This window comes from Balaenoptera physalus, assembly GCF_965194825.1.
Source record: "Balaenoptera physalus genome assembly, chromosome: X".
Classification (NCBI taxonomy): domain Eukaryota; kingdom Metazoa; phylum Chordata; class Mammalia; order Artiodactyla; family Balaenopteridae; genus Balaenoptera; species Balaenoptera physalus.
Window position 1 is genome coordinate 66580006 of NC_138903.1, and position 21917 is coordinate 66601922.

The 21917-nt window shown below is 35.3% G+C and overlaps 1 long non-coding RNA gene across 3 annotated transcripts in view; it reads right to left on the reverse strand.

Moving 5' to 3' along the window:
- LOC309653113 overlaps window positions 1-21917 on the reverse strand; it is a 133992-nt gene that overhangs the window by 21291 nt on the left and 90784 nt on the right. Inside the window, exons 1-2 of one of the 3 annotated variants that reach the window (XR_014258987.1) lie at window positions 1039-21854; window positions 134-181 (exon numbers count right to left, since the gene is read on the reverse strand). This is a non-coding gene — a long non-coding RNA (uncharacterized lncRNA). Of the gene's footprint in view, window positions 1-133; window positions 21855-21917 lie in introns of those variants that run through there. The other 2 variants (XR_014258988.1, XR_014258986.1) reach the window with 2 other exon arrangements.

The following is a 21917-nucleotide window of genomic DNA, read 5'->3' on the forward strand; positions in this document are numbered from 1 at the left end:
TTTTCCATATCTATTTTCTGAAGGATGGAGTTGGACTGGTATTGAGGGTGTTGCAGGGGTCTTTGGAGAGAAGAACCTATGAATATATGCTGATCACCCAGACAGTTGGGTGAAAATCAGGAGAAACTCTTACCTGCAAATATGCTGTGTAGATCTAGAGTAGGAATACAGACTATCAGGTCTGAAAGAAGGGGAAACATTCAAGCCAGAAATGCACGTCCAAATTAACTCATCAAGCTTTTAAGTAGGCATGAGTTGAGGATCAAAAAGCAAAGGTGTGAAGCCAAATGGGGTTCAGAGATGTTGGAAACAAGGAACAGTAGGTCTAAACAAGAGAAGTGGTGCATATTTTTTAGAGAAAAGAGCATTAATCCATGGCTGACTTTTTACTAGCTAATAGTCTGTGTTTGCTCGGACAAGTGGGTCTAATGAAGGGGCTGACTTGGGATGAACTTTTGTCCCCAAGATACCCTTCCTTAGACAGAGTCTGGGGTTTTACAGGTTTACCCATAGAGAGCCCTAATGCTCTCTGGTGCATTCCTGAGGTGGTGGGCAGTTAACATGACGGCTTTTGTAATTTGTACACGTTTCAGGGAACCAGGTACACAAGCTGGCCATTGTCTCACCATGATTACATCATATTTTTCATGTTATACTTGTATTATCCTTCTTGGGTTCGAGAAATTAGTAGGATGAAACATAAAGCGTGAAAACCCAAATGAATGTTTATGAATTGGCAAGGGTATTCAGTATAAAATTGTAGTGAAGGGAACCAAAAGAAGTCTCTCACTTGGATGTCCTTGCCTGAGCCTTTGTATTGGTTAGAATACCCTTTATATGTCTCTCTGTAAGCTGTCAAGATATTGGTGAAACTAGGAAACACAAGGAGGTAGCAAGATTGGCAATCGTAATCGTTCTGAAAGTGAATATTCAGGATAGAGAAATGCAGTGAGTTGTTATAGGGAATATCATGGTAGTAAAATAGTTAGCCCAGCTGGATTATCATTAGGAGACATAGCAGCAGTCATTATCCAGTACCTTGTTTGATACAAATGATCTGGCCATTAGTCTCCTGGTGTTTGGCAGGAGAATGTGCATATGTGAAGTTTTCACCAGAAGGATTCAAATGTGCAATAAAAATAAGGGATACAAACTAGGCACAGTAGTCAAAATCTGGCAGGTGAAGATCCCATAGAAGTGGAAGACTTTCTTCAGGAATGAGGTATCCATGGCCTGTGCTGTAAAGGAGATGAAAGAAACTGAAAGTGAAAGACTTGTGAACAAAGTAGCCATGGTCAATGCTGACAAGGAGAATATTTGTTCATAAACAAAGTAAACAGTGTTTGGAACAGTAAGGCAAATGGAAGCTTTCTTTCTTAAACAAAGTAGCCATGTGGCCAGTGCAAACAGGATATGGAAGGCTTACTTTGTGAAGCTATGGTTGGTACAAATTTGGAGATCAAAGACTTTTTATGATCCAAGTAGACAGGACTAGTACAGACTAGAAAGCAAACCAAATTATCTAGTCCATTCAGGCTGATATAACAAAATACCATAGATTGGGTGGCTTATAAAAAACAGAAATTTATTTCTCACAGTTCTGGAGGCTAAGAAGTCCACGATTAAGGCACTGGCAGATTTGGTGTCTGGTGAAGGCCTACTTTCTGGATCATAGTTAGCTGTTTTTGCTATAATCTCACATGGTAGAAGGGGCTAAGGAGCACTGTGGGGTCTCTTTTAGAAGGGCAGTCACTAATCCCATTCATGAGGTCTCCATCCTCATGACTTAAGCACCTCTGAAAGGCCCCACCTCCTAATGCCATCACATTGGGGGTTAGGATTTCAACATAAGAATTCGGAGGGGACACAATATTCAGAACATAGCACACATCTTTCATGAATAAAACATCACCAACGATGCTGACAAAGAGGTGACAAATTGTTTAGGAAAGCCTTCTTTCCTAAACAATATAGCCATGGCCAATGCAAGAAGCAATAGGGAAGACTTTTTAATAAAAATTGCACCCATGGTCATTGTAGGCATGGGAAGTTGAACAGTTATTCATGAACAAAGCACTTAGGTCTGGAGCTCTTTATATATTTTTCTTTTTCTTGTTGATTTGCCATATATAATATGAAAAAATAATATTATCCAACACTTCTAGTATTTACTGTGTGTTTTAGGCATTTTACATAGATTGTCATATTTAATCATGAAAACAAACTATGAAGTAGATATTATTGCTATTGTTATTCCCGTCTTACAGATGAGGGAACTGAGGCATAAGGTAATTAAATTAATTGTTCAAGGTTATACAGCTAGTAAGGGATAGAGCCATACTTTAAATCCAAGCAGTATAACTGTAGACATTCTGCTCTTAACCACTTTATGATACTTCCTCTGCAGGGAGGTGGGAGACTTATTTAGAGAAAAAACCTAGCTATGGCCAGTTCAAAGAGGGAGGAAGGAGACTACTTTTCATATCAAAGAACTATGAACCATATAAGGAGGTTGAAGATTTCTTTCATGAATACTGGAGCCATGGTTGGGGCAGACAAGGAAGTGGGAAACTGTATGTGGTGATTGAGTGTGTGAGATGGGGAAGAAGGGAGAATTTGTCTCAGCAAGGTCATGAAGGTGGAAGAATTTTCCCAAATAAGGCAGTTATGTCCCTTGCAGGCACAGGAAGAAGAGTTCTTTTGTTAATAAATTTGCTGGGGCTGGTGAAGGTTGAGAGGTTAGAGATAGAAAATGTGTTTACTAAGTACGTTGTCTATGGATAATTGCAAAAGAAATATGGAAGATTTATTTCATGAACAAGGTGATCAGCTATGACAAGTTTAAACTGGGAATTAGAAGACTTCTTGAATGAGCAAAGTAGCCATACCTGGGAAGATACAAGGGATGAATGAATACTATTCTGGACAAGTGACCACTGCTAATACAAAGAAAGATATGGGAAAACTTTCTTCAAGAATGAAGTAACCACATTTAGTTTAGAGAACGAAACAACTACTGCTGAGATACTCAAAGAATAGGAAGACTTGTTTCATTATTTTTTTAAAAAAGAAAAAGAAATCTATGCTAGTGCAGACATAGCGATATAAGATTTTCATTAGTAAAGTAACTATACATGAAGCAAGCAGGGATGAGAAGTGGAAGACTTCTCTCAAAAACAAAATAGTCATTGCTGTGACAGCCAAGAAGATAAAATAAATTTTGTTAATTAAGTTACTATAACCAGAACATATAAGAAAATGGAAGACTTTCATCAATAAGGTAGGCATCTCTAAGGTAAATGGGGCAGTGGGATGATAAGATTTGTAAATAATATAGCTGCAGCCACTACAGAAAAAGAGATGAAAATTTCCTGTAAGACTTTTCTTTTTCCATGAACAAAGCAGCCCTGACTAATGTGAATTAAGAGATGGAAAATTTCTCTCCTGAATCATGCTGTCATTGCCAATGTAAATGAAAAAATCAAAAGCTTATAAATATTGAGATTATCATATAGTTTTTATCCTTCAATTTGTTAATACATTGTATCACATTGATTGATTAGAGTATATTAAAGAATCCTTGCATTCCAGGGATAAACCCCAGCTGATCAAGGGGTTTGATCCTTTTAATGTGCTGTTAGATTCTGTTTGCTAGTGTTTTGTTGAGGATTATTGCATCTATGTTCATCAGTGATATTGGCCTGCAGTTTTCTATTCTGTGACATCTTTGTCTGGTTTTGGTATCAGGGTGGTGGTGGCCTTGTGAAAAGAGTTGCAGAGTGTTCCTCCCTCTGCTACATATTTTGGAAGAGTGTGAGAAGGATAGGTGTTAGCTCTTCTCTAAATGTTTGATAGAATTCACCTGTGAAGCCATCTGGTCCTGAGCCTTTGTTTGTTGGAAGATTTTTAATCACAGTTTCAATTTCAGTGCTTGTGATTGGTCTGTTCATATTTTCTATTTCTTCCTGGTTCAGTCTTGGAAGGTTGTGCTTTTCTAAGAATTTGTCCATTTCTTCCAGGTTGTCCATTTTATTGGCATACAGTTGCTTGTAGTAATCTCTCATGATCCTTTGTATTTCTGCAGTATCAGTTGTTACTTCTCCTTCTTCATTTCTAATTCTGTTGATTTGAGTCTTCTCACTTTTTCTCTTAAAAGCTTTTGACAAAATTCAACACCCATTTATGATAAAAACTCTCCAGAATGTGGGCATAGAGGGAAACTACTTCAACATAATAAAGTCCATATATGACAAACCCACAGCTAACATCGTTCTCAATGGTGAAAAACTGAAACCATTTCCTCTAAGATCAGGAACAAGACAAGGTTGCCCACCCTCACCACTATTATTCAACATAGTTTTGGAAGTTTTAGCCACGGCAATCAGAGAAGAAAAAGAAACAAAAGGAATACAAGTCGGAAAAGAAGAAGTAAAACTGTCACTCTTTGCAGATGACATGATACTACACATAGAGCATCCTAAAGATGATACCAGAAAACTACTAGAGCTAAGCAATGAATTTTGTAAAGTAGCAAGATAGAAAATTAATGCATAGAAATCTCTTGCATTCCTATACACTAACAACAAAACATCTGAAAGAGAAATTAAGGAAGCTCTCCCATTTACCATTGCAAAAAAAGAATAAAGTACCAAGGAATAAACCTACTTAAGGAGACAAAAGACCTGTATGCAGAGAACTATAAGACACTGATGAAAGAAATCGAAGATGATGCAAACAGATGGAGAGATATACCATGTTCTTGGATTGGAAGAATCAACATTGTGAAAATGACTATACTACCCAAAGCAATCTACAGATTCAGTAGAATCCCTTTCAAACTACCAAGGTCATTTTTCACAGAATTAACAAAAAAAATTAAAATTTGTATGGAAACACAAAAGACTACTAATAGCCAAAGCAGTCTTGAGAAAGAAAAACAGAGCTGGAGGAAACAGACTCTCTGACTTCAGACTATACTACAAAGCTATAGTAATCCAACAGTATGGTACTCACACAAAAACAGAAACATAGATCAATGGAACAGGTTAGAAATTCCAGAGATAAACCCACTCACCTTGGTCACCTAATCTATGACAAAGGAGACAAGAATATACAATGGAGAAAATACAGTCTCTTCAATAATTGGTGCTGGGCAAACTGGACAGCTACATGTAAAAGAATGAAATTAGAACACTCCCTAACACCATACACAAAAATAAACTGAAAATGGATTAAAGACCTAAATATAAGGCCAGATACTCTAAAACTCTTAGAGGAAAACATAGGTAGAACACTCTATTTTAAAATTTTTTATTTATTTATTTTTTATACAGCAGGTTCTTATTAGTTATCTATTTTACACATATTAGTGTATATATGTCAATCCCAATCTCCCAATTCATCCCACCACCATCAACAATCCCCCCTGCCACCACTTTCCTCCCTTGGTGTCCATATGTTTGTTCTCTACATCCGTGTCTCTACTTCTGCCCTGCAAACTGGTTCATTTGTGCCATTTTGGCAGAACACTCTTCGACATAAATCACAAAAAGATCTTTTTTGATCCACTTCCTGGAGTGATTAAAATAAAAACAAAAATAAATAAATGGGATCTAATTAAGCTTAAAACATTTTGTACAGCAATGGAAACTATACACAAAAATACATCCCTCAGAATGGAAGAAATTATTTGCAAATGAAGTGACTGACAAGGAATTAATCTCCAAAATATAGAAACAGCTCATGTAGCTCAATATCAAAAAAACAAGCAACCCAATCAAAAAATGGGCAGAAGATCTAAACAGACATTTCTCCAGAGAAGACATTCAGATGGCCAAAAAAGCACATGAAAAGATGTTCAACATCACTAATTATTATAGAAATGCAAATCAAAACTACAGTGAGGTGTCACCTCACACCGATCAAATGGATATGATCAAAAAATCTACAAACAATAAATGCTGGAGAGGGAACCCTTTTACACCGTTTGTGGGAATGTAAATTAGTACAGCCACTATGGAGACCAGTATGGAGTTTCCTTGGGAAACTAAAAATAGAACTACCATATGACCCAGAAATCCCACTCCTAGGCTTATATCCAGAGAAAACCATAATTCAAAAAGATACATGCACCCCAATGTTCATTACAGCACTGTTTACAATAGCCAAGATATGGTAGCAACCTAAATGTCCATCGATAGAGGAATGGATAAAGAAGATGTGGTACATATATACAATGGAATATTACACAGCCCTTAAAAAGATGAAAATAATTTCATCTGCAGCAACATGGATGGACCTAGAGATTGTCATACTGAGTGAAGTTAAGTCAGACAGATGAAAGACAAATATCATATGATATCACTTGTATGTGAAATCTAAAAAAATGGGTAAAAATGAACCTATTTACAAAACAGAAATAGAATCACAGATGTAGAAAACAAACTTATGGTTACCAAGGGGGAAATCAGGGGAGGGATAAATTGGGAGGTTGGTATTGACATATACACACTACTATATATCAAATGGATAATTAATAAGATCCTACTGTATAGCCCAGGGAACTCTATTCAATACTCTGTAATGACCTATATGGGAACAGAATCTTTAAAAAGAGTTGATATATGTATATGTATAACTGATTCACTTTGATGTATACCTGAAACTAACACAACATTGTAAATCAACTATACTCCAATAAAAAATTTTTAAAAGAAGATAACAACAAAGAAAGAGGTTTGGTTCAACATATGACAATCAGTCAAGGCAATAAACCACATTAATGGAATGGTGAGGAAAAAATCCATGATCTTCTCAATTGAAGCAAAAAGACCATTTGACCAAATACTATACCATTTCATGATTAAAAATTAATAAACTAGAAAGAGAAGGGAGCTTCCTCAACATGATAAAGACTGTATATGAAAAGCCCACAGCTAACATCATAGTCAATGGTGAAAGACTATAAGCTTTTCCTCTAGCATCAGGAACAAGTCAAGTTTTTGCACTTTCACCACTTCTACTCAACATAGTACTGGATGTCCTACCCAAAGCATTAGGCAAGAAAAAGAAATAAAATACATCTAAATTGGAAAGAAAGATGAGATTTATTTTATTTACATATGATATGATCTTATAGAGAGAAATATCGGAAGAACATTTTTAAACTGTTAGAGTTAATAAACTAATCAGCAAAGTTACATGACATAAAATCAACCTCAAATATCCTCAAATATCAGTTGTATTTCTGAAGACTAGCAATGAACAATCTGAAAAGAAAATTAAGAAAACAATTCAATTTACAATAGCATACAAAAGAGTAAATTATATAGGGATAACCTTAGCCAAGGAGGTTGCTATGGACTGAATGTTTATGTTTCCCCAAAATTCATATGTTAAAGCCCTAATCCTCAATGGTGGCATTTGGAGTTAGGTGGGGTCTTTGAGAGGTAATTAGGTCATGATATTGGAGCCTTCATGTACGGGATTAGTGCCCTTATTAGAAGAGACACGAGAGTGATAAACTCTCTACCCATCATGTGAGGATACAATGAGAAGATGGCCATCTGCAAAGCAGGAAAAGGGCCCTCACCAGGAACCAAATTGGCTAACACCTGGATCTTGGACTTCTCAGCCTCCAGAACTGTGAGAAATAAATTTCTGTTGTTTAAGCCACCTATTCTATGGTATTTGTTATAGCAGCCCGTGCTAAGACAGAGGTGAAAGGCTTGTACAGTGAAAACTATAAAACATTGCTGAAAGAAATTAAAGACCTAAATAAATGAAAGACATGTCATGTCCATAGACTGCAAGACTTAAGGTTAAAATGACAATAATACCCAAAGAAATATACAGATTCAATGCAATCCTTATCAAAATACCAATGGCACTGTTTTTGCAGAAATTGAAAACTGCATCCTAAAATTCATGTTGAATTTCAAGTGAGTCACAATAGCCAAAACAATATTAAAAAGAAGAACAAAGCTGGAGGACACATTTGCTGATATCAAAACTTACCATAAAACTACAGTAACCAAGACAGTATGGAAGTGGCTTAAAGATAGACATAAACCAATGGAATATAATTGAGAATCTGTAAATAAACTCATACATCTATAATCAACTGATTTTCAACAAGGGTATCAAGACTTTTCAATGGGAAATAATAAGAATAGCCTCTTCAACAAATGGTGCTGAGAAAACTGGATATCCATATGCAAAAGAATAAAGGTGGACCCATACCTTACATCTTATACAAAACTTAACTCAGAATGGATCAAAGACTTCAATTTAAGAGCTAAAGCTATAAAACTCTTAAAGGAAAACATAGGAGCAAATCTGCATGATCTTAGGTATGGCAATGGTTTCTTAAATATGACATAAGAGCATAGGCAACAAAAGCAAAAAATAGATAAATTGGACTTCATTAAACTTGCAAACTTTTGTGCATCAAAGGACACTATCAGAGAGTGAGAATACAACCCAGACAATGGAAGAAAAATATTTACAAATCATTTATCTGATAAGCTTTGTTATGGGCTGAATTGTGTCTCCCCAAAATTCATATTTTGAAACTCTAATCCTCAGTACCATAGAATGTGACTGTTTTTGTAGATAGGGCCTTTAAAGATGTAATTAAGTTAAAGTGAGGCTGCTAGCATGGGTCCTAATCCAGTATGACTGGTGTCCTTATAAGAAGGGGAGATTAGGACACAGACAGAGGAACAGCCATCCGATGACACAGTGAGACGGTGACCATCTATCTGCAAGCCAAGGAAAGAGGCCTCAGAAGAAAATAAACTTGTTGACTCCTTGATCTTGGATTACTAGTCTCTAGAATTGTAAGAAAATAAATTTCTGTTGTTTAAGCCACCCAGTCTATAGTGTTTTGTTATGGCAGCCCAATCAAACTGATACAGGTTTAATATCAAGAATATGTAAATAACTCCTAAAATGAAACAACAAACAACCCAATTAAAAATGGGCAAAGGACTTAAATAGATATTCCTCCAAGGAAGATATATACATGAGTAATAAACACATAAAAAGATACTCAAAATCATTTGTCATTAGGGAAATAGAAATCAAAATCACAATGCAATAAGTGTTTACACCTACTAGGATGGCTGTTTTTAAAAAGGAAAAGAACAGGTATTGGCAAGGATGTGGAGAAAGATATTACATTCCCATACATTGCTGGTGGGAATGTAAAATGATACAGCCACTGTGGAAGCTGGTAGTTCCTCAAAAAGTTAAACATAGAACTACAGTATGACCCAGCAATTCCACTCCTAGGTATATACTCAAAAGAACTGAAAACAGGGACTCAAACAGATACTTGTACGACAATGTCCAAGAAAGAATTACAATAACCAAAAGGGGGAAACAACTCAAATGTCCATTAATAGATGAGTTGATAAACAAAATGTGGCATATACACACAATGGAATAATATTCAGCCATGAAATAGAACTCTGATACATTCTGCAACATAGGTGAACTTTGAAAACATTATGTTAAGTGAAAAAAGCCAGACACAAAATGTCACATATTGTATAATTCCATTCATATGAAATATCTAGAGCAGGCAAGCTCATAGAGATATAAAGTAAACTAGAGGTTACCATGGGCTGGGAGGAGGGGGTTTTTGAGTTACCGCTTAATGGGTACAAAGTTTCTCTTTGGAGACATGAAACATTTTGCAAATAGTGATCATGGTTATACAACTTTATTAATACAATTAATGCCACTAAATTATACACTTAAAGTTGTTAAAATGTCAACTTTTATGCTACATGTATTTTACCATGATTTTTTGAAGTTAAAAAAAGAGAGAGATTGGCAGAGGATAAAAAACTGTGACCCAACTATAGACTGTCTACAATAAATTCACTTCAAATATAATGATATAAGTAATGATTTTAGCATGGTACAACCATAACCAGACATTGGATCTACAAAACTATAAGAAAATAAATTCATGTGGTTTTATGCCAGTAAGTTTGTGGTAATTCATTATGGCAGCAACAAAAGAAAAAAAAATACAAACTACCACATCTCATCCATTTTATATATAGAAAATCCATGAAGAAACCTATCAGAATGGGCTTCCCTGGTGGCGCAGTGGTTAAGAATCCGCCTGCCAATGCAGGGCACACGGGTTCGAGCCCTGGTCCGGGAAGATCCCATATGCTGCGGTGCAACTAAGCCCGTGCGCCACAACTACTGAGCCTGCTCTCTAGAGCCCGTGAGCCACAACTGCTAAAGCCCGCGCCCCTAGAGCCCGTGCTCCGCAACAAGAGAAGCCACCACAATGAGAAGCCCACACAATGAAGAGTAACCCCCACTCGCTGCAACTAGAGAAAGCAAAGACCCAACGCAGCCAAAAATAAATAAAAATAAAATAAATTTATTAAAAAAATAACTATCAGAACTAATAACTTTCAGCAAGATTGCAGGACACAAGATCAATATAAAAAATCAGTTGTATTTCTACACACTTGCAATGAACAATCTGAAAATAAAATTAAGAAAACAATTCCACTTACATTAGCAAAAATAAAAATAAAATAGGAATAAATTTAACTAAAGAAGTGCCAAATTTATGCTCTAAAAATGACAAAAAATTGTTAAAAGAAATTAAAGAAGATCTAAGTAAATGGGAAAATATCCCATGCTCATAGATCAAAATAGGCAATATTGTTAAGATGGCAACACTTCCTAAAATGATCTACAAATTCAACACAATCCCTGTCAGAATCCCAGCTGAGTTTTTTCACACAGAAATTGTTTTATTCATTGTAATGGCTTCATATGTCATATACTCTTTTTTTAGTTTGGTTTAGTTTAGGTTATGATTAACACTTACAATTCCAAAGGTAGTTAAATAATATAATCTATTAGATAAATGATACTCTGTACAGTAAAGCACATACTCAATATATTTTTAACTTAACACTGAAATTATTTGTATCAAATATCTTTAAGTCAAATAATCTAATGCAGCTAGTCATGATTGATAATTTTATTATCTTTAAATACATGGCAAGATTTCTCCTCTATGCTCTTTTTCCAAAGAACTTTGTTAGACACGGTTGCTACTCATTTTTAATTGGAAAGAGATTTGTATAGATTTCCCGGTAACTTTGTGAGAACTTCAGCATGTCTTAGTCATTATTCATTACACAGACAGAATCTAACTCTTAAGAAAACAAAAACTTTACATAGTGTATTTTCAAGTGACTTGAGTTTAATTTAAAATAACTTTTCCACAGGTTCATGTTTAATCTCAGTTTGCATCTTGAATACAGAGTAAAGCAAACCAGCTGAGTTCTTTGTAGGAACTGACAGGCTGACTCTAGCTGATTCACTTTGTTGTACAGCAGAAACTAGCACAAGATTGTATAGCAATTATACTCCAATAAAGATGTAAAAAAAAAAGGTACCAACCAGGGAGAAAGCAAAAATTCATTTGGAACTGCAAGGGACCCAGAATAGCCAAAGCAACTCGAAATGAAGAATAGTAGGAGGACTAAAACTCCCAAATTTCAAATTTTACTGCAAAGCAGTAGTAATCAAGACAATGTAGTCCTGGCACAAGGACAGGCATATAGATCAGTAGAATAGAATTGAGAGTCCAGAAATCATTGCATACATCTATGGTCAACTAATTTTGACAAGAGTGTCAAGACTATTTAATGAGGAAAGAAAAGTCTCTTCAACAAATAACACTAGGATAACTGGATAGCTACATGCAAAAGAATGAAATTGGACACTTACCTTATGCCATAAACAAGAAAACTCAAGACAGGTCAAAAACCTAAAAGGAAGGGCAAAACCTATAAACCTCTTAGAAGAGAACACAGGAGTAAATCTTCATGACCTTGGATTTGGCACGAGCACATGCAACAAAAGAAAAAAGATAAATTGGATTTTATCAAAATTAAAAATTTTTGTGCTTCCAAGGACACTATGAAGAAAGTGAAAACACAACCCACAGAATGAGAGAAAATGTTTGCAAATTATATATCTGATAAAGTACTTGTGTCTAGAATTTATAAAGAATTCTTACAACTCAATAATAAAGACATATAATTTTTAAATGGTCAAAGACTCTGAATAGACATTTCTCCAAAGGAGACTTACAAATGATAAATAATCACATGAAAAAATGCTTTTACTTTCAATATGAAAGTCCAGAAAATGGTTTAGATAGTATATTCTATGTTATGTGCATGTTACCACAATTTTTTAATGGGAATAAAAGATAAGAAAAAAACAAACTAAAGAAGAAAAATCATATAATCTTATCATGTGATGCAGAAAAAGCATTTCACAAAATTCAACTGTCCTTCATGATAAATACTGTCAGAAAAATAGGAATAGATGGAAACTTCTTCAATTTCACAAAAAGCATCTACAAAAACACCTTTAGCTAACAACACATATAATGGTAAAAGACTGAATGCTTTTCCCTTAAGATCAGGAACAATGCAAGGATGTCTACTCCCAGTACTCTTTTTTGTTTATTGAAGTAATATATATAGAAGTAATATATAAACATATATATTATATATATTATATATACTATATATTATATATATATTCTTTTTCAGATTCCTTTCCATTATAGGTTATCACAGGATGTTGAATATAGTTCCCTGTGCTATACAGGTAGGTCCTTGTTTATCTATTTTATATATAGTAGCATCTGTTAATCCCAAACTCCTAATTTATCCCTCCCCCACTTTCCCCTTTGGTAACCATAAGTTTGTTATCTATGTCTGTGACTCTATTTCTATTTTGTAAACAAGTTCATTTGTACCATTATTTTAGATTCCATATATGAGATACCATATGATATATTTCTTTCTTTTTATGATTTACTTCACTTAATAGGGTAATCTCTAGGTTCATCCATGTTGCTGCAAATGGCATAATTTCATTCATTTTTTATGGCTGAGTAATATTCCATTGTATAAACATACCACATCTTCTTTATACATTCATCTGTCAAAGGACATTTGGGTTTCTTCCATGTCTTGGTTATTGTAAATAGTGCTGCTATGAACATTGGGGTGCATGTATCTTTTCAAGTTAGAGTTTTTGGCTTTTCCTGATATACGCCCAGGAGTGGGATTGCTGGATCATATGGTAACTCTATACCTAGGAATAAACCTACCTAAAGAGGCAAAAGACCCATACTCTGAAAACTATAAGATGCTGATGACAAAATTGAAGATGACACAAACAGATGGAAAGATGTACTGTGTTCTTGGATTGGAAGAATCAATATTGTTAAAATGACCATACTATCCAAGGCAATCTACATATTTAATGCAATCCCTACCAAATTACCAATGGCATTTTTCACAGAACTAGAACAAACAATGTTAAAATTTGTATGGAACACAAAAGACCCCGAATAGCCAAAACAATCTTGAGAAAGAAGAACAGAGATGAATGAATCATGCTCCCTGACTTCAGACTATACTACAAAGTGACAGTAATCAAAACAATATGGTACTGGCACAAAAACAGACACACAGATCAATGGAACAGGACAGAAAGCCCAGATATAAACCTACACACTTATGGTCAGTTAATCTATGACAAAAGAGGCAAGAATATACAATGGAGAAAGAACAGTCTCTGCAATAAATGATGCTGGGAAAACTGGACAGCTACATGTAAAAGAATGAAATTAGAACATTGTCTAATACCAGAAACAAAAATAAACTCAAAATGGATTAAAGACCTAAATGTAAGACTGGATACTATAAAACTCCTAGAAGAAAACATAGGCAGAGCACCCTTTGATATAAATTGCAGCAATATTTTTTGGATCCGTCTCCTAGAGTAATGGAAATAAAAGCAAAAATAAACAAATAAAACCTTTTGCACATTGAAGGAAACCATAAACAAAATGAAAAGACAACCTACAGAATGGGAGAAAATATTTGCAAACAATGAGACTGACAAGGGATTAATTTCCAAAATATACAAACTGTTCATAAGCTCAATATAAAAAACAAAACAACCCAATCAAAAAATGGGCAGAAAACCTAGACATTTCTCCAAAGAAAACATACAGACAGCCAACAGGTACATGAAAAGATGCTCAACATTGCTAATTTTTAGGGAAATGCAGTTAAAAACTAAAATGAGGAACTACCACACACTGGTCAGAATGGCCATCTTCAAAAAGTCTACAAATAATAAATGCTGGAGAGGTTGTGGAGGAAAGGGAACCCTCCTACACACTGTTTAAAATTGGTGCAGCCACCATGGAAAACAGTATGGAGGTTCCTTAAAAAACTGAAAATAGAGTTACCATATGATCCAACTCCCCATACTCTTATTCAACATAGTACTGGACGTTCTAACCAGTGCAATAAGGTAAGAAAAGAAAATAAACAGCATAGATATCAGAGAGGGAGAATTAAACTGTCCTTATTTGCAGATGACATATGATCTACATAGAAAATACCAAAGAATTTATAAATAAACTCATAAAAATAGTGAGCTCAGCAACGTAACAAGATACAAGATTACATACAAAATCAATTGTATTTTTATATACTAACAATGAACATGTAGACACCATAATTAAACATATAATACTATTTACAATATTAAATTTTTGTAAATCTAACAAAACATGTAGAAGATTTGTATATTGAAAATTACAAAGCACTGAGGAAAGAAATCAAAGATTTAAATAAATGAAGAGGCATACTACATTCCTGGATTGGAAGACTCAATATTGTAAAGCCAGTTCTTCTTAAATTGATCTATAGTTTAATGTAGTCCTTATGAAAATCCCAGCAAAGTTTCTTGTAGATATAAAAAAGCGTATTCTAAAAATTTGTATTGCTTTTATTTCTTTTTCTTCTCTGATTGCCATAGCTAGGACTTCCAGAACTATGCTGAATAACATTGGTGAGAGTGAACATCCTTGTCCTGTTCCTGATCTTAGTGGAAATGCTTTCAGCTTTTCACCACTGAGTACAGTGTTAGCTGTGGGTTTGTCATATATTGCCTTTATTATATTGAGGTAGGTTCCCTCTATGGCCACTTTCTGGAGAGTTTTTTTTTTAATCATAAAAGGGTGTTGAATTTTGTCAAAAGCTTTTTCTGCTTCTATTGAGATGATCATATGGTTTTTATTCTTCAACTTGTTAATGTGGTGTATCACACTGATTGATTTGCAGATATTGAAAAATACTTGCATCACTGGGATAAATCCCACTTGATCATGGTGTATGATCCTTTTAATGTGTTGTTGGATTTGGTTTGTTAGTATTTTGTTGAGGGCTTTTGCTTCTATGTTCATCAGTGATATTGGCCTGTAATTTTCTTTTTTGTGGGAACTTTGTCTGGTTTTGGTTTCAGGGTGATGGTGGCCTCATAGAATGAGTTTGGGAGTGTTCCTTCCTCTGCAATTTTTTGGAAGAGTTTGAGAAGGATAGGTGTTAACTCTTCTCTAAATGTTTGATAGAATTTGTTGGTGAAGCCATCTGGTCGTGGATTTTTGTTTGTTTGGAGTTCTTTAATCACAATTTCAATTGCAGTACTTGTGACTGGTCTGTTCATATTTTCTATTTCTTCCTGCTTCAGTCTTGGATATTGGACCTTTCTAAGAATTTGTCCATTTCTTCTAGGTTGTCCACTTTATTGGCATATAGTTGCTTATAGTAGTCTCTTATGATCCTTTGTATTTCTGCTGTGTCAGTTGTAACTTCTCCTTTTTCATTTCTAACTTTATTGATTTGAGCTCTCTCCCATTTTTTCCTGATGAGTCTGGCTAAAGGTTTATCAATTTTGTTTATCTTTAAAAAAAACAGCTTTTAGTTTCATTGATATTTCCTATTGTTTTCTATTTTTTTACATCTTATTGGAGTATAATTGCTTTACAATATTGTGTTAGTTTCTGCTATATAACAAAGTGAATCAGCTCTGTGTATACATATATCCCTATATCCCTTCGCTCTTGCATCTCCCTTCCAGCCTCCCTATTCCACCTCTCTAGGTGGTCACAAAGCACCAAGCTGATCTCCCTATGCTATGCAGCTGATTCCCACTAGCTATCTATTTTACATTTGGTAGTGTATATATCTCAATGCTACTCTCTCACTTCATCCCAGCTTACCCTCCCCCTGCCCCGTGTCCTCAAGTCCATTCTCTACATCTGTGTCTTTATTCCTGTCCTGCTCCTAGGTTCATCAGAACCCCCCCCTTTTTTTTAGATTCCATGTATATGTGTTAGCATACAGTATTTATTTTTCTATTTCTGACTTACTTCACTCTGTATGACAGACTCTAGGTCCATCCACCTCACTACAAATAACTCAATTTCATTTCTTCTCATGGCTGAGTAATATTCCATTGTATATATGTGCCACATCTTCTTTACCCATTCATCTGTCGATGGACACTTAGGTTGCTTCCATGTCCTGGCTATTGTAAATAGTGCTGCAATGAACATTGTGGTGCATGTCTCTTTTTGAATTATGGTTTTCTCAGGGTATATGCCCAGTAGTGGGATTCCTGGGTCATATGGTAGTTCTATTTTTAGTTTTTTAAGGAACGTCCATACTGTTCTCCATAGTGGCTGTATCAATTTACATTCCCACCAACAGTACAGGAGGGTTCCCTTTTCTCCACATCCTCTCCAGCATTTATTGTTTCTAGATATTTTGATAATGGCCATTCTGACTGGTGTGAGGTGATACCTCATTGTCATTTTGATTTGATTTCTCTAATGATTAGTGATGTTGAGCATCCTTTCATGTGTTTGTTGGCAATCTGTAGATCTCTTTTGGAGAAATGTCTATTTAGGTCTTCTGCCCATTTTTGTATTGTTTTGTTTTTGATATTGAGCTGCATGAGCTACTTGTAAAAAGAAAGACCCTCAAAACATTAAAAATATACACCTAAAGCAACTAGAGAAAGAACAAACAAAACTCAAAGTTAGTAGACAGAAAGAAATCATAAAGATCAGAGCAGAAATAAATGAAATAGAGATGAAGAAAACAATAGATCAACCCTCAGAATGGGAGAAAATATTTGCAAACGAAGCAACTGACAAAGGATTAATCATAATCTTTATGATTTCTTTCTGCCCACTAACTTTGAGTTTTGTTTGTTCTTCTTTCTTTAGTTGTTTTAAGTGTATATTTTTAATGTTTTGAGGGAATTTCTTCTTCTTTTCTAATTGTTCTGGCTAGTACTTCTAGTACTATGTGGAATAGGAGTGGTAAGAGTGGGCACCCTCACCTTAGAAGCAAAGTCTTTACCCTTTCACCATGAGTATGATGTTAGCTGTGGCTTGTCATATATGGGATTTATTATGTTGAGGCATGTTCCTTCTCTACCCAATTTGCCGAGAGTTTTTATCACAAACATATGTTGAATTTTGTCAAATGCTTTTTCTGCATCTATTGAGATACTCACATGGCAAAAAGACTAGAATAGCTAAAAGCAACTATGAAAAACAAGAAGAAAGTTGAGTGAAATCACTCTAAGCAACTTTAAGACTTATTCTATAGCTTCAGTCATTAAAACAATGTGGTTCTGGTGGAGGGATAAACACATAAATCAGTGGAACACAATAGAGAACCCAGAAATAGCTCCACACAAATATTCTCAATTTCTTTTTACAAAGGTGAAAAATCAATTCAATTTGAAGGTGTAAATAACAAACGGTGCTGGGGCAATTGAATATCCATAGGCAAAAAGTTATACTCACACCTTATACAATAATTAACTCAAAATGTATCATAGTTCTAAGTAAAAAAACATAAAACTATAAAACTTTTAGAACAAAACATAAGAGAAAATCCTTGGGACCTAGGGCTTGATGACGAGTTCTGATATTTGACACCAAAAGCACAATCCATTACAGGGAAAATTGATTAATTGGACCTGACCTTATCAACATTAAAAACTTTTGCTCTGTAAAAGACCCTGTTAAAATAATGAAAAACCAGCTACATGCTGGAAGACAATATTTGCAAACCATGTATCTGTCAAAGGACTTATATCTAGAACATATAAATAACTCACTGGGTTCCCAGAATTTGTCAAATTTGAGGAGTGTCTAGCCCTTGTTCTTGTGTCTGTAAGATATGCCTAAATTTTATATCATCAGGCCTGTCTAAATGTGACCCTTATAACTCAGACCTTTAGTCTGATTCTGATGCCTAATAATAACCTCCTGAACTTCCATACCTTGATACAGGAGATCTAAGCAATCTACCATTAATTTACAGACACTTTGCTGCCCACAAACTGCCCTGAGAATTCCTCTAGCTGTAAAAATGGATTGATAGTACCTGGCCTACCAGTAAGGAAACACTCTTGTTGCAAGTTTTAAAAATTATTATTATCCTAGTTTTCCAGATTGAACTAATGAGGACCTAAGAGATGCAGCGACCTGCCCAAGATTATATACCTAAGTAATAGATAGCAGAGCTGAGGCTAGAACCCAGAGGTTTTGCTTCCTAGTTGGATGTTTTCTCTCCACCTCATAGCATTTCTCATACCAAGCTCCCTCACTAATATCAGAATGTAATGATACCTGAAAGAGAATTTATTAACTCTTCAAGTTGATAAAATTTGTAGTATATAAAATTTAGTAATATACTCATTCATCATTTCAACAAACATGTGCTGAGATCTTACTATGTTGCAGGCCTTGGGCTAAGTAGTGTGGAAATATTTGAGGTATTCAAATAGGAATCACTACTGAATAATTCTCATTAAATAAGTCTCTAGTAGCACTATTGTATATAACAGTCTGAGCTTTTCTGAGACCTATTTAGAATCCCAAATTTAAAAGGGTTTGCCAGAGATCAAACCTCCAAGTAGAGGCACACCCAACTTAATCATAGTTAATGCTAAGCACTGATCTAAGCGCTATACATACACGTGCACACACGTGTAATTTAATCCACTCTATAATTCTAAGAGATAGGTGCTATTATCTCCACTTTAGAGATGAGGGAATTAAGGTTAGGAAGATTAAGTGACTTGTCCATAACAATATAGCTAGCAAGTAGCTGAGCCAAGATTTGAACTCAGTCTGTTTTGGGAATCTACACTCTTAATCACTTCACTCTTCAGCATCTACATTATTTTGTTGCTATTAAACAGTATTCCCCAAATATCTCCACTAACCTAAAGTGAACGACAGAAAGCAAAAAGGAAGGAAACAAAATAGAAGTCTAATAGTACTCTGTATTTACCTTTAAGCTCAAAGAAACTTATTGCACCATACCAAGCAAAAGCAAAAGTCATAGCATTTTCATAAAGGAGAGATGGAGATATTAAACTTGGACTTTTATTAGATTCCCTTACAAGGTTGTACAGTTGAAAATGTTCTGGGGGGAGTTCTCTGGTGCCATTTTTAAATTTATTTTTTATTTTATTTATATCTTTATTAGAGTATAATTGCTTTACAATGTTGTGTTAGTTTCTGCTGTATAACAAAGTGAATCAGCTATACGTATACATATATCCCCATATCCCCTCCCTCTTGCGTCTCCCTCCCACCCTCCCTATCCCACTCCTCTAGGTCTTCACAAAGCACCGAGCTGATCTCCCTGTGCTATACAGAAGCTTCCCACTAGCCATCCATTTTATATTTCGTAGGGTATAAATGTCAGTGCTACTCTCTCACTTCGTTCCAGCTACGCCTTCCCCCTCTGTGTCCTCAAGTCCGTTCTCTACGTCTGTGTCTTTTTCCCTGCCCTGCCACTAGGTTCATCAATACCGTTTTTTTAGATTCCGTATACATGTGTTAGCATACGGTATTTTTTTTTCTCTTTCTGACTTACTTCACTCTGTATGACAGACACTAGGTCCATCCACCTCATTACAAATAGTTTTGTTCCTTCTTATCACCATCTCATTTTAATCTTCAGAGCAATCTCGTGAAATAGGTAGGACAGATTTTTTTTTCAACTTTTTTTTTAACATCTTTATTGGAGTATAATTACCTTACAATGGTGTTAATTTCTGCTTTATAACAAAGTGAATCCGTTATACATATACATGTGTCCCCATATCTCTTTCCTCTTGCATCTCCCTCCCTCCGACCCTCCCTATCTCACCCCTCTAGGTGGAAACAAAACACCGAGCTGATCTCCCTGTTCTATGCACCTGCTTCCCACTAGCTACCTATTTTACATTTGGTAGTGTACATATATCCATGCCACTGTCTCACTTTGTCCCAGCTTATCCTTACCCCTCCCCGTATCCTCAAGTCCATTCTCTACTAGGTCTGAATCTTTATTCCCATCTAGCCCCTGGGTTCTTCTGATCATTTTTTTTCTTTTCTTTTCTAGATTCCGTATAAATGTGTTAGCATACGGTATTTGTTTTTCCCTTTCTGAATTACTTCACTCTGTATGATAGTCTCTATGTCCATCCACCTCACTACAAGTAAATCAGTTTCGTTCCTTTTTATGGCTGAGTAATATTCCATTGTACATATGTGCAACATCTTCTTTATCCATTCATCTGTTGATGGACATTTAGGTTGCTTCCATGTCCTGGCTATGGTAAAAAGAGCTGCAATGAATATTTTGGTACATGACTCTTTTTGAATTATGGTTTCCTCAGGGTATATGCCCAGTAGTGAGATTGCTGGGTCATATGGTAGTTGTATTTTTAGTTTTTTAAGGAACCTCCATACTGTTCTCCATAGTGGCTGCATCAATTTACATTCCCACCAACAGTGCAAGAGGGTTCCCTTTTCTCCACACCCTCTCCAGCATTTACTGTTTGTAGATTTTTTGATGATGGCCATTCTGAGCGGTGTGAGATGATATCTCATTGTAGTTTTGATTTGCATTTCTCTAATGATTAATGATGTTGAGCATTCTTTCATATGTTTGCTGGCAATCTGTATATCTTCTTTGGAGAAATGTCTATTTAGGTCTTCTGCCCATTTTTGGATTGGGTTGTTTGTTTTATTGATGTTGAGCTGCATGAGTTGCTTGTATATTTTGGAGATTAATCCATTGTCAGTTGCTTCAATTGGAAATATTTTCTCCCATCCTGAGGGTTGTCTTTTTGTGTTGTTTATGGTTTCCTTTGCGTTACAAAAGCTTTTAAGTTTCCTTAGGTCCCATTTGTTTATTTTTGTTTTTATTTCCATTTCTCTAGGACGTGGGTCAAAAAGGATCTTGCAGTGATTTATGTCATAGAGTGTTCTGTGTATATTTTCCTCTAAGAGTTTGATGCTGTCTAGCCTTACATTTAGGTCTTTAATCCATTTTGAGTTTATTTTTGTGTATGGTGTTAGGGACTGTTCTAATTTCATTATTGTACATGTAGCTGTCCAGTTTTCCCAGCACCACTTATTGAAGAGGCTGTCTTTTCTCCACTGTATATTCTTGCCTCCTTTATCAAAGATAGTGTGACCATATGTGCGTGGGTTTATCTCTGGGCTTTCTATCCTGTTCCATTCATCTATATTTCTGTTCTTGTGTCAGTACCATATTGTCTTGATTACTGTAGCTTTGTAGTATAGTCTGAAGTCAGGGAGCCTGATTCCTCCAGCTCCGTTTTTCTTTCTCAAGATTGCTTTGGCTATTCGGGATCTTTTGTGTTTCCATAAAACTGTGAAATTTTTTGTGCTAGTTCTGTGAAAAATGCCAGTGGTAGTTTGATAGGGATTGCATTGAATCTGTAGATTGCTTTGGGTACTATAGTCATTTTCACAATGTTGACTCTTCCAATCCAAGAACATGGTATATCTCTCCATCTATTTGTATCATCTTTAATTTCTTTCATCAGTGTCTTATAATTTTCTGCATATAGGTCTTTTGTTTCCTTAGGTAGGTTTATTCCTAGATATTTTATTCTTTTGTTGCAATGGTAAAAGGGATTGTTTTCTTAATTTCACCTTC